Source organism: Oratosquilla oratoria, chromosome 17 (assembly GCF_046742065.1).
Source record: "Oratosquilla oratoria isolate Oo_2021 chromosome 17, ASM4674206v1, whole genome shotgun sequence".
Lineage (NCBI taxonomy): Eukaryota > Metazoa > Arthropoda > Malacostraca > Stomatopoda > Squillidae > Oratosquilla > Oratosquilla oratoria.
In genome coordinates, this window is record NC_134793.1 from 13,320,799 (window position 1) to 13,334,356 (window position 13,558).

The window sequence follows — 13,558 nt, forward strand, 5'->3', positions numbered from 1 at the left end:
TTCCACCTTTTAATTAATTCAGCTTTATTCCAGTGCACTAGGTGGACATACGCGGTATTGGTGGTATTATTTCGAACGTCATTGCAATACACGTTTTTAGACCACGTGTCCTTTCACTAACGTAAGACCTGATAATCCCTAACACGGTATATTGTAAACACCAGCCTTGACGTCTTTTTCGTCCTTTTTCTCATTCATTTTTGTAAATTGTTATATTTTCCTGATTGTTTAGCACAGTGGTTTCCAAAATGGGGGGTGAATTACCCCCTGGGGTTAATTTAATTTTTTTCCGGGGGTAATGGAGGGGTGACAGAAAAAAAGTTAAGAATTCTGAAAATCAAGAAGCCAAGAATTCCTCAATTAGCTTCAAGCATGCAACTCCATCCATCCCACTGATGTTCTTGACATCTTTGGCAATAGTCATTAGAGATGCACAATGTTCAAATACAATAAATAAACGAAAATATCTCTAGTGTTTTAATTTAGCCATATATATCAATGTTGACAACATTTTGTGAAAGGGGTAACATGCACCCAGGGGTAGCACTTCTATGGTGCTACCCCTGGGTGCCCTCCTAAGTGTTGTGGTGGTATCGGTGGTTGGTAGTATAATCCTAGTAACTGGTTCACTATGTTAATGACGGTTGCTCATAATATTTCCGCCTTTCTTTTGCACTCTGTAATGACAAACTTGGGGAGATTCAGTTCCGTAAACACTTGTTGGATGTATTGGCGATCTTCGTCTAAATACTCCGCACTGCACACCCTAAGTGTTCAAAGAAAGGGACTTATCAATATGCCTTTCTTGATTTTTAGATCGTGGAGGGGATGATCTAATAGAGATATTCAAATGGGTCAAGAACTTTAACAAAGGTGATGCAGACAAGGCCATCATATTAAAACAGCAGGCCAGGACTCGTAGTAGTGGATTTAAATTTGACAATTTTTGGCTTAATAAGGAAATAGGCAAGAACTGGTTTACCACTAAAGTGGATAACGAACGGAATAGACTTAGTAACCATGTAGTAAGCGCTGAAACTATCAGATGTTTTAAAGAACGGTTAGACAACTTTATGGATGGGGATGATAGGTGGTAATGGACATGGAACTGCCTAGTGTAGGCCTTAGGGTATTTTACAGTCTCTTCCATCCTCATGATAGGTCTCCTATACGCTTTAAGTTTAAATATGTTGCCTCGTTTGATGAAGACGGAAATGGAAAGTCGTCAACTTCATCATCTAGAATAAATTGAATTGACATTTCCACGTCAATGAGTGGTTTCCGAAGTTCCCAGTGATTATATCGCTAGAGTGCCATGACAAGGATGTCGTCCAGGTAGCGCCTCCGAGTTATGGAATCTGGAAGGATTTCACCAAAAAGACTTTGTTTCCAGATGATCCATGACGAGGTAGGCAGTGACCTCACTCCATAGAGACCCCATGGCCGTGTCTAAATTTTGTTAGTAGAATTTTCCTCTGAACATGACGTAATTATGTTCTACACATATTTTTGATGAATGTATCGGGAAGAATACTAGATGAGATTGAGATGAAGGGCTCAGCATTAGTCTGAAGTTTGCCACATTCCCACCATTAAGCCGTTTTACAAGATGCAATATTTGTTGTGGGTTGCTGGAGCTCACGGGTGGTGAGGTGCCGGGGTAAGTGAGGCTTGCAGGGTCTGATGAGACACCCCTCGATATATTGCCTCCCCCTCAAAAAAAAAAAAAAAAAAAAAAAAAAAAAAAAAAAAATGCCAGGACTTCAAAAATCAAGCTAACATCGACCAATTATACAGGGCGTTAGTCTATCCTCGTACTGCCTCTGCATTGTCACGGGATTTCGTTAAAAATGTTTATTGATTGCGATAAATAAATAGATAAATAAATGAATCAATAAGAAAAATAACGGCGAGTCATAGGGGAGATCTCAAATGCAAGAAACAAAGTATATGACAACCACTTAAAACATTTGTGTGATTTAGGGCCTGTCGTCGTCGTCGTCGTCATCATCATCATCATCTTAATCATCATCAATGTCGTCGTCGTCGTAGTCATCATCACCATCATCATCATCGTCGTCATCGTCGTTGTAGTCATCATCGCCACCACCACCATCATTATTATCATCATCATCAACATCATCTTCTTCGTCGTTGGCGTCGTCTTCATCATCATCATCGATAATTGTGGGCATACGCCAGGAGGCGCGTTGCTTCACTCACACGCCGGCGCCAGTCTCCACGGTCTCTCAGGGCAAGCTCCCATGCAGACACCCTTCCCACTTCAACCAACTCTCGAAACGTTTGATCAACTTGCCTGAGTCGCGCGGAATACCCAAAATACGTCATTAGTGCACCAACGTTCCTTACATTTTTCGTCTATCAGGATTTGTGGTCTTTAATTGCAGTGTAGACGACAAAAAACTACTTTGGTTCAACAAAACATGTGTTTTGATCCACGTGTCGTTTTTCTCCGTGTGGACAAGCTACGGCTAAACTCTTCTGAGAAAAATGTACAAAAAGTGCCCAATTAAATCGACTATCAGAGCCTTTAAATAGGTACATTTGTCAATATCATCCTGAGGTAGGCTTGCAATTAAATTCTGCAAATCATTCTCGGGCGGTGGCTCTTTCATATTGTTTAAAACTGTGTTAAACGTTTTTAAAACAACTCATTGATCGTGAATAGGTGAATTACGTTCCAACTATATATATTTTTGTTATTACCCTCACATCATTTTCTTATATTGATTCCGCAGTTTTCTTGGGTAATTGCCAATACAGAATTAATCTTTACTTAGGTTATTAGGTTGTAGTTTCGAAATAGTTGTTGTCATTATAGATTTCATTTTGACTCTACCGTCTTAATTTGGAAAGTCCTCAGCCAATATGGAAGTCTTTACACCTCTAGTACAGTCACGAGAATAAGTTTTGACCCACACCCAAAGTTTTTCGTGATAGAAATTTAAAATTCATTACTTGACAACCTTTCATTTATTTATTAAAGAAAATGACTTAACTGTGAACTAAATACTGCATTGGAAAATATATCACGTAATTGAGAAAAATATCATACTGACGTTGTGAGAATTATTGCGTGGGTCAAAACTTTTGCTCGTCACTGTACGTCGTTGTTCTTTGAAGTAATTGTCAATACTTAGTTTTGATGCAGGTTGTAGTTTATTCATGGTTGCTATCAGTACAAAATTCTAACTCGAGGTTCTTGTTTTAGAAAGTCAGTAGCCACTGACGCAATAACCTTCAATACCGACATAGGATCGTAGTTTCTTCATTGTAGATATCAGTACAAAGTTCATTTTTACTTAAGTTCTCATTTTAGAAAGTCAGTAGATACTGACGTAATATGTAGTTCCTTCTGATAACTACCAATTTATATACAAAAGATTACAAGGGGGAGCATGCAGACAGGAGACCTTTTGGTCCATAACTAGGTTGGATGAAAAAAATATAATAATGATAAATAAATAAATAAGTAAATAAAAATATAATAATATATATAAAGATAAATGAAATAAGTAAATGCATAGGTATAGTTGAATAATAAACAAACAGGTAAATAGTAAATAATAATAAATTGACAGTTAAATAATAGTAAATGAAAATCAAGCAAACAATAATAAACAGACAAACAATAACAAACAAATAAACAAAAGATTTTCAAACAGGCTATAGCTTAACATGATAGCTACTAATACAAACTATTTGACCCGGGCTCCTGAGATTAGAAAGTTAGTAGCTTCTATGCAAGTCTGTGCACTTTAGGTACGTAGTGTATGTTTTTGTATATATGTATATGTCTTCTACTATGTACTCATTCTGCTGAAGAGGATCACAGTTAGTGATCTAAATATACAGAACTTTCGACATTATTGTCTTCTTTTCCAACGGTGGGAAAAAAGTTGATTTTCCTTGTAATAACTTTCAATATATATCTATATCTGACATAGGTTGTAATTTGTACATGTTAGCTACCAGTGCAAACTTAATATTGACCGGTATCCACAATGTAACACTGCGTACGTCAAGTACAGTACATACAAGCTCCTTATAGTAACTACCAATACAGATTTATCTTTAAACAGGCTATATCTTGAACATGATAGCTGTCATTACAAACTTAATTTGGACTCGGGCGTCTCAGATTAGAAAGTCAGTTGCCACTATGTATCACTGTGTATCTCAGGGGCACAGCAGTTCCTTATTGTTTCGAAGTCAGAAAGTCCGATCTGCCCCAGTCCATTACACGAGTCTTTCGCAACTACAGCACCTAACGACTAAACGAAACGAATCATTCATGAGAATCCTAACGGTATTCGCTGTCCTTTTCTGTAACGGGCGTTGTAAAGATCCCTAACTACAGAGTACTTTATTATCATTATTATTATTATAATTATTATCATTATCATTATTATTATAGTCTTTATTATTTTTATTATTATTTTATTATTTCATTATTCTTATTTCATTTCATTATATATATATATATATATATGTATATATATATATATATATATATATATATATATATATATATATATATACTTTATAAGCTAATACATTGGGTGGCTGATCTTAAACAACTTTTAACTAAATGATCGTCAATGTTGGAGCGATTTATATTCACAAGCACATTTCTGGGTTTGCACCTTTTCACAAGCTAGCATATGGGGTACCTTTTCTTTACTCTAGCGTACTCTAAGGTTGGGGATCTTGCAAGGTCCTACATATAGCTGCTGTTTTCCACCGGCTGCGGGTCATTAAGAGAAAGCCAGGTCCCCCGTGCTTCTCCTCCAGCTTCCAATATGGACAAGACGATGCTGTCAGATGACTTGCGGAAGATAATTATAGCTGCGTCAAAGGATGATATTAGGAAATGTAATGACTCTTAGCTGTGATACCTTGTTTCGGTGGGTATTGCTGTTGAGAAATGATGTAGATGATGGTGGTGATGATGGTAATAATAATGATATAATAGTAATAATAATGATATAATAGTAATAATGATAGTAATGATAATATACTATTACTACTAACGACAACAACAACAGCAACAACGATAATAATAATATTGATGATAACGCTAATAATATAGTAATAATAATAATAGTATTGATAATAGTGATGATAATAACAACAACAACAACGATAATTGTTATGATAAAGATAATGATAACTATCTAACTATATACCAAGGTCCTCTTCCTTCTTATAGGAGAGGTAGCCCAAAGGCACGCAGTCACTCCCACCTCCTCCACCCCCATCCACCGTCCTCTTAGCTCCTCATGGATGAAGGGTTATCCCTGTCAGTAATTCAGTAATTCTAATTACAACAGTAGTAATGATAACAACAATGATAAAACAACAAAATGATATTAATGATAGTAATAGTAATCATGGTAGTAATATTAGTAATAATAATAATATAGTAATAACAGTAATACTGATGATAGTAATAATAATAATAATTGTAGTGATAATAATAGATTTATCAAAATTTCAAGTAAATCGACAAATTTCGTCTCACCTGCAATTTTTTTTTTCTTTTTTGGGGGGGTATAATTCATATATACTCTTATATGCAGTCACTCTCTCAACCCCGTCACACTACTCGGTTCAGAGGCACTGCAGTAAGGCACAGCTCTTCCACATCAGTGCCCGACGGTAGGAGCTGGTTTACCCCCACCACTTCACCTCATGACGACCCTCTCTCCTCATCCATCAAAAATGGATTATGAAGCGGATGAGAAGATCATCCCTTAGGGTCACGCCATCCATTCGCCGGAGTCTTCATCATAATATTTTTTTCTTTCTTTTTAGTTTCATATTTTCTTGTGTATCATTATCGACAGGTCAACATTTTCTTTATTCCATTTTTTCATTTTTTTTCTTAACCTCGTTGTTGAACAACTTCACGCTGTCTTCTCTCTTTCTCTCTCTCTCTCTTTATAATACAGAACAACTTTCACTGTAATTTGTGTGAAATTGATATCTCCACTTGGACGAGGAATAGCTAATACTTGCCTCAATTTTCTTTTCAAATTCACACTCGCAAAGATTTTACATTTCAGATTATCATTTGTATTTGTTCATTAAGTTTACGTGGGTTTATTTGGTTTTCAGAAGAAATACAGCAGTGTGTGTGTGTGTTTACTTATTTACTTTTTACCTAGTTGTATCTTACGGGAAGGGGAGCTACGCTCATAGTGTCCCGCTTTTGTGTATGTACACACACACACACACACACATATATATATATATATATATATATATATATATATACATATATATATTCATTCATATACAAATGTATGTATATTTATGTATACTGCTTCACCATCAAACCGTATGGAAATACGGTTTAGTTGATCTATTTTATCTGGTAGAAAAAAATCGTTGATACCGTTTATTTGACTGGTATATGGAGGACTATGTGGCACCCCTACGGACCAAAGCCACACATCAGTGTTTTATTACAAGAGAATACAAATAAAGAACACACCGACAGGAAAGCTTTTGGTCCATAAGTAAGTCGGACACACACACACACACACACACACACACACACACACACACACACACACACACACACACACACACACACACACACACATATATATATATATATATTTATAATATAGATAGATAAACTACTAATCTTTAGTTGAAGAAGAAAACTGATTCTTTCTGGTCTAGATCAAATAATTTGGTGAAGAAAAAAAATGAAATTGATGAAAGAATTTATCTTTTTTTTTTTTTGAGTCGTGGAGAGCTTCTTGGCTGAAGATTTTCGTTTAAGTTTGCAGGATGATATCTGTGATGTATGGACACATGGTCATAGTACAAAGGATTACAAAGGTGGAGCATGCCGACAGGAGACCTTATGGTCCATAACCAGGTCGGATGCGAAAAAAATGATAATGAATTTGAGATAATTTCATTTTGTGCTATTGTTTTCATTTAAGTCATCAAACAAGACAGGTGGAGTAAATGATGAGAGACATGGATTATTCTTCATCCTGTATCCATTATACCATTACAAACCATTACGATATATCACGTGGTATATGGTAATGGTTATTAATGGTATATGGACACCATCATCGAGGAGGATCAAATGAGGGGAAGAAATGGGTGACAAACGGGAGAGAAAGGGGTGCTTACCTTGGCTGGCTACCCTCCTTATAAGGTGGAAGAAGCCTTTTGTATGAGAGCTGGGCTATAAAAGAAGTGTTTAAATTACTGGCTAGCATAAGTGCCAATAAGGCTACAGGGTTAGACGACATTCCTGCGAGGTTTGTTAAGGATGGAGCCACAATTATTACTCCCCCAATAACCCACATAATAAATTTGTCTATTGGTTCAGGATTTATCCCAAGGGACATGAATAGGGCTCGGGTAACACCTCTTTATAAGAAAAAACGCAAAAACTGAGGCAGGTAACTATAGGCCTGTTTCAATTCTAGGTATTATTTCCAAGGTTTTGGAACGCATCGTATACAATCAGTTAGATACCTACCTCAGGGAACGTAATTTACTATACGGTATGCAATCTGGTTTTAGAACGAATTACTCAATAGACACCAGGTTAATATACCTTTACGATCTGATAAAACAGGAATGCGACAGAGGTAATTACACGGGTTTAGTCTTGCTGGATCTACAAAAGGCATTTGATACAGTGGACCATGATATTTTATTAAAAAAAAAAACTTCAGGCATTAGGAGTGGCGAATATTGGCTGGTTCAAGTCCTACCTTACAGGTCGCAAACAACTAGTACAGTTAAATGAAGCCTGCTCAGATGACAGAGAGATAACTTGTGGTGTACCACAAGGTTCAATTCTAGGACCGCTACTGTTCCTGGTTTATATTAACGACATGCCAGGTGCGGTGAACTGTAAGTTACTGCTATTTGCAGACGACTCCGCTCTAATTGTCTCAGGTAGGGACCCAGTTGAAGTAGAGGAGAAACTGAGTGTCGAACTGTCATCGGTCCAGGACTGGCTCATAGATAACAGACTATCTTTAAACCTCGGTAAAACGGAAAGTATTGTCTTCGCATCAAAACCCAACCTCAGGAAACACAGCGATGTACAGGTCAGATGTGAGGTTAATGTCTTGGAGTCAAAACATGAGGTAACCTATCTTTGAATTCCCTTAGATCCGTCCCTCTCAGGGAATGCCATAATGGATAAGATTGTATCCAAGTGTTCACATAAAGTCAAATTTTTGTACAGAAAAGCCAGAAATTTTGATCTGGAAACAAAGAAGCTTCTGGTCTCAGCCTTGTTACAACATCACTTTGATTACGCTTGTAGCTCTTGGTACAGTAGTCTGAGCAGAAAAAACCAGTCCCGGCTACAGGTTACACAAAATAAGATAATTAGATTCATACTAAATTTACCTCAACGTAGTCATATTGGTATTGAAGAATTTAGCAAGGTAGGAATGTTACCTGTAAAATATCGCGTCCAGCAGCTGAAACTAAACCAGGTTTACAATGTCGTTCATAATTCTGCTCCCTCATATGTAAGCTGTAATTTTACATTATCGGCTGAGAACCGAACCCGGAACAGTCAAGAGTCTCTTATTGTACCTCATGCAGGTCCCTTCACCAAAAACAGTTTTCACTTCACAGGTGCCCATCTATGGAACTCACTACCTGTGTCCATTAAGAAGTCAAATAGCAAGGTTACCTTCAAGAAAAAAGTAAAGGGTTACTATATGTCTCAGCTATGGACAGAGAACAGCCTTGATTTTGTGTACTACTAGCTTAGTGAGGGATACCTGATTCCATGAGTAATACCATCCAAATCTGCGTTCACTCATAACTGTTCTGACCTCCCCCCCCCTTTTTTTTTTGTTCTTCAGAAGTTTAGTTTAGTATAACAATGATTGATGTTTACAAATTGGTTTCCACCTCTGTTTTGCCAGTCATAATATGGTATATGTCTCAGGTAGGGTCCGAGAACAGTTATGATCTGACCTTTTTCCTCGTTCTCCTTGTTGTTTTACTCATTCGAGTACTGGTCCCCTGTACCCTACCTCTGGAGCTTCAGATTATAATGTACTACTCCCTAGCGCTTATACTAATTGCCCACTCCGTCCTGAGATTCAGGTTAAATGTTAGATTTAATTAATAGGTGACCCTAGCTGCAGTGTAGCATTCACTGTAACTACATGTTGTTACAGATGTAGAATATTGTAGTATATCATTAATGGTACTACTCTGATATAGTACTCACTCATACATGTTGATACAGCTGTAGAATAATGCAGTATATCATTAATGGTACTACTCTGATATAGTACTCACTCATACTGTTTTGTTACAGTTTAACATTATTTTGTTGTTCCTTTGCTTAATGCAATGTTCCTTTTTGTGATGGTGCTCAAATTTTTGGTCTCAATATTCCTGTGTACAAACATTTTAGTAATATTAGCAAAACTATAACAATGTTTATGTGTCATATGTGTACTGACTGGTATTACTCATGATTGTCTCTGGTCCCCTTAACCCCCTACGTATGTTGTCTGTGTGACTTAGTGTAGAATAACAATCTGATGAGGACCACAATGGAAATAAGCGTACATGCTTTTTGTGTTATCCTCGGCAATTTGCATTTATTATTCCGAACTATGTGTTCTTGTCATTATTTGCACTTCATGTACATTGATTCATTGCCAAATAAAGTCTATCTATCTATCTATACCGAAATAATAAAAGTCCGGTAGGCCACATACTATACCAAAGAAAAATTTCGTAGGCCATATGCTATACCGGCACCTATATTGCTTTTATAGTTTGGGAACGCTAACTGCGGCCAAACTGAAGCGGAACGTGCCCAGCTCTGTTTGATATATAGATAACTTAATAGATAGTTTTCATTGACTGTTTTTGCTTTATGCAAAATAACTATAGTTTTCCTCTATTAGGTTTCGTTTTCTTTGTGTATCACTAGGACTGGAAGGGTTTGATTTAAAGAAAATGTAAACAGTTGGAGGGTAACTATACAATTACTGATATCAGTCATATTTTGTCATATAGTAGAATTTGATGTTACATGATTAAAGACGATTAGGTACTTATGAAATCTCGAGCGGTAATCACCTCCACCATATTTTTCTTTTTTTCTTTGTTGCTTTCTTAAAAAAATACATAACATTGTCGAAAACTAATGACAACAGCTAAACCTAAAGATTTTTGAAATATAAGATTTTACATATTGCTCAGTTAAGATCTAACAAAATAAAGAAATAAACAATCATTAGGTATATAAGCACTGATATTACTGATAGATATATTGGAGTTTAGTGCTAAAATATAGAGTATAGATAAAATGGAAAAAAACGGAAAATAGCACATTTGATACATCCCATTGCAAGGTCAACTCAGGTCATGAAACTGAAGAACAGTTATAAGGGACAAAAAGTGTGTCGTAGGGGTATGTGTTGTCTTCATTGTTGTTCATTATTAGCATACGTGAATGACATAACTGAAACATAAAGAAGAAGAGGGAGGTGATATTTTTGTATGTGCTGATGGTATGAATGGAATAAACTTCCTCCAGAGGCAGTGCAATGTAGTACAGTTCAATTTTTAACATTCATTTCTGTATACAACTAAGCAATATGGTATAAAATACCACCCAATTTTTTGGTTCACTTGCTTATTCATTTCTTCGTTTAACTATATGTTCTTAGCGTCCGACCTCGTTATGGACCAAATGGTCTCCTGTCAGTATGCTCTTCTGTCGTAATCCTTTCACATGTCTTATTGGAATAGGCCAACAGCGACGGGGCTCTTTCTGGATTGTGATTCCCTTTACACATTTTATTATGGTTAGTGCCAGGGAATCTCGTTCAGCGAAGGAGCTATCAACGATGTAATATAAGTATTCAAATGGGTGAAGGGTTTTAACAAGGGTGATGCAGACAAAGTCATTATATCAAGACAGGGTAGTTCTCTTAGTAATGGGGACAAAAATATGTTGGAACAAAATATGTTTAAAAAGGGAATAGTCAAGAACTGGTTTAATAATAGTGATTAACGAATGGAATAGACTTAGTAACTGTGTAGTGAACGCAAAAACTCCTGGTTGTTTTAGGAGAACGCACGATAACTATGGATATGTATGGTAGTTGGTAATGGACATGGAACTGCAATGTGTAGGCCTTGCGGTCTTTTGTAGTTTACGTCATTCTTATGGTATTAAGTAAACGAATAATATGCAACTCCTTTCTAGTATTCCTGTATGAATCTGTTAACAAGAAGCTACTTCAATGAGTTTGTTCTGGCTGGCTCCAAGGCGATTCTGTTGAATCCAATTGGATGTCTGGGTATTGAATCTTTAAAAAAGAAAAAAAAAAAATCCCAGTCAAACATCATCAGACCCAGTAACTACATCGACATTAGTTCTTAGTCTAGATGACGCCAAGTTATTTTATTCAGTTTAAACGGACCACTTTGGTATTGTGGATAAACACTGATAAATAATCCACTGCTCGAGAAACGGGGGGGATTTGTTAAAAAAGAGAAAAAGAAAGAGAAAAAAAATACATATATATATATATATATTATATCTATATGTATATATACACACACACACACAAGCGCCGGCTTCGCTCGCGGGTGTTTCACGCATTGTTCCCAATCGCACATCACACAGTAAAGGTTATGTGCAACCTGTTTCACTCTGAACGTGCCCACACTCATTTGCTGTAACAGACATATATGGGTAACCTCAGCTGGCGGGTCCGAGGTGTCCCCAAAACACACCTAGATCAGACCTCAAAAAGGAGAGAAAAGAAAAGAAAGGAAAAAAACAAAAAACAGCATGCATATATATATATATATATATATATATATATATCGTGTCAAACGCAGGAGTAAGTGGTCGTGAGTTCGATTTCCGGAAGCCCACTGCGTGCTTCATGCGTTGGTTCCCGACAGCCCGGAGCAGGCGAGGAGGCGACACAAATATCGGCCGAGAAAAACCAGGAACTGACGGTACTTACCCTACCAGGGGTTTCTCACTTTCCACTTTGTGGAGGTGGGATGGTGAGTTTAACATAATAATGATAATAATAATAATAGTAGTAATAATAATAATAATAGTAGTAATGATAATGGAATAGAATTAGAATAGAATGAAAATATGATAAAATAGATAAATGAATAAATAAGCAAATAAATAAATAGAAAAAAGTTAGCAGTCCTGTGGTTCTAGTGGCTCGGACATCCCGAATGTTCTCTTTGGTGTGATGGCGGCCGTTCAGATTCTTTGGGGCTCTTCGTCCAGTGGGGGAGAATCCTGGAGACGATGATCAACGGTTGAGACATCAAGACAGGGAACTGGCCGAGACGCACCAGAAGATTTGGAAAAGAAGCCTGCCGGCCGGGGTAGATGAAAAAAGAAAAATGAAACAGAAAAGATGGCGGCCGGCCTGGATAGAAAAAAAAAAGAAAAATGGCCGGCCAGCCGGGTACAGAAGAATAAAGTGAAAAAATCCGGCCGGCAGGAATAGAAGAAGGAAAAAAGGCTGGCGTGTCAGAGACAACAAAAGATTGTGGAGAGGCCGGCCGGCCAGAGCCCACACGGAATTTTGAGGTCAGCCGGCCAGAGCCCACACGGAATTTTGAGGTCGGCCGGCCAGAATTGACCTTCACGAATTATGCTGATGACAGATCTAGAGGCGCAGAATGAGTCTCACGGACCAGCCTGATGCGAAGTTATTCCAGTGATACCCCATGATTCACCGAAGTCACCTCTCGGTATCGAAGACATGTCTCGTGTAGCCAGAGCGGGAGCACAGTTGACTTTAATGGTTGGATCTTAGCCCTCCTGCATCAAAATGGACGACAGCTGTATACTCCGGTTGAGAGAGTTTGTGGCATCATGGATAATGGCAGTCCTTCGGAGGACTTCCTGACATGACCCACCTCAGGTATATGAAACTTTCCAAGAACTCATGGTCCCCACCACAAGCATAGACAGACTGAACTCTGTCACCCAGTAAGCCCTCAGACGCCTGGACCGTGATCTTGGTCTAGGGGACCTGGAAACCAAGCGGTCTCGCCTCCCTGTGCAGTGACTCGAGGGCTGCAACCATGATCTCCAACGACTCCACAAGAAGTACAGCATCATTGGCAAAGACAAGGTCAATGTTGCCAGTAGATGCTCCGCAACAACGTTGACCCTTGGCCTTCAAGCCAAAAAAATCATAAATCAAATTAGCAACAACGTTGATCGAAGATTCTGTCTAATATTCAGTCCATGCAGGTGTTAAGAAGTGTTGGGGCGAAGACGCACCTTTGACTTCTTCTTGGACACGGGTCTTCCATGTTAGGTGCTCTGGGATCCATGGGATTCCTGCAAAGAAATGGTGGAGGACAGTTCAATGAAAACTTCTTAAGGCTTGAACAAGATAAAATATGTTTCGATGATAACAACGAGAAGAACACATATCCGCCAGGTCGACTTTAGGTTTGGTCGAGATGGTTGATATAAATATCCAAATGTGAATAAAATCAGGAA